This window comes from Galeopterus variegatus, unplaced genomic scaffold (genome assembly GCF_000696425.1).
Source record: "Galeopterus variegatus unplaced genomic scaffold, G_variegatus-3.0.2 Scaffold8979, whole genome shotgun sequence".
Taxonomy (NCBI): Eukaryota; Metazoa; Chordata; class Mammalia; order Dermoptera; family Cynocephalidae; genus Galeopterus; species Galeopterus variegatus.
This window is the reverse complement of record NW_007735090.1, coordinates 27,100-28,404: the sequence shown is the minus strand read 5'-3', so window position 1 is coordinate 28,404 and position 1,305 is coordinate 27,100. Positions and strand designations below refer to the sequence as shown.

The 1,305-nt window shown below is 52.3% G+C and overlaps 1 protein-coding gene across 1 annotated transcript in view; it reads right to left on the bottom strand.

The window, feature by feature from the left end:
* Nucleotides 1–690, bottom strand: part of STT3A (STT3A, subunit of the oligosaccharyltransferase complex (catalytic)) — a 30,407-nt gene extending 29,717 nt beyond the window's left edge. Inside the window, exon 1 of the mRNA XM_008593301.1 lies at nucleotides 614–690. The gene's annotated coding sequence lies outside the window, so the exon portion shown is untranslated. The remainder of the gene's footprint in view (nucleotides 1–613) is intronic.
* Between the last annotated feature and the right edge of the window lie 615 nt (nucleotides 691–1,305).

Here is a 1,305-nt window from a genome sequence, read left to right as displayed (position 1 = left end):
CTCTCTCCGGCCATTTTCGCACACCGCCAAGGTAAATAAAAGGGCAGAGACGCTTTTCTTAAAACACTTAGCATCTGCTCTCCCCCTCAACTGTGCCCTGCCTGGTGTGGCATCCTGTCCCACCCTAGCTCTAGTTTACAAGACTGCAACTTCCCCAGCCCCGTTTTCCTCAACACATATTTGCATACTCGCACTCCTTTACTCCCCTCCCCCTCCTCCCTTTAGCTGTCTCCTGCAGGTCCCACCTCCCTCTCTGCCATCCTCACAGAACAGACCACCTCTGACATCACCCACCGCAGGGCCCCCCATAACCTCAGCATCCTATGCGCCCTCCCCTCCAAAACTAGTCCCAGGATCCAGTCTTTCCTACGCCCACCTGGCGTTAGCGCACACTCCATCCCCACGACCCACCTTACCCTCTCTTACCAGAGCTTCACATCCTTCCATTTCAGGATGTCCCCACACCACAGCCCACGCCCTCTCCTCTGCAAGACCCTAAGCTCTGCTCCCTACCCCCTTTTAGATCTCTGCCTCCTGCACTTCGTTTAGCTCCACCAACGTCTTGGACTGCACCTGCCGCTAATTCTCAAGTTATATCCTACGGCTTTCTCACCTGGCCGGCGTTCCTCAGAAATCCGCTCGCCACCCTCTACCATCCGTTCAGCGGCGCATCCAACCCTGGCAGCGGCCGGGTCCGCCTCCCTGGATGCTCCCCTATGGCTGTCTTCAGGCCAATAGGACACTTCCTGATAGCGATAGGAGAGAGACACTGTCTATCAAACGCGGAGGCGTTAACCAAGACGTATTTCCGCTTCTTAACTGATCAATATAGCTGTCACTTAGCAGTCTAGAGGCGGGACTGTGTGCTCCCTGCGAGCTGTCATAGGCCCGAACGTGAGAGCAAAGGGCGCGGAAATAACGTTCTCCAAGCAGTTTGGTTGAGAGGCAAGAAGTGACGTGTCGGTCTCCGGACCCGGAAGGAGTAGCGGTGGGAAGGTGTGGCCAGTTTACCCCAGTCAAGTGACCAGAAGCGGAAATACGTGACGGAATAGGCGGAAGCAGTCCTTCGTCTCCGTTTTTGAGGTTCTTCTGTTTTTGTGTTTTAAGGTAGAAATTGTTACCTAATATAAGGTAAAAAGAGAGAAGGGAAGAATTTTCTACATATATTCAATGAAAACTCAAATGCTTCTTGGTCAAGACTGTGCCATTTTTACAGGATTTGTCTAATAATTCGCTCCAAGCTGTTTTTTTCCTGTGCTCTGGTGACTGCGGTAAATTCTTTTCTTCAGCCCCTGGTTTTGTGAA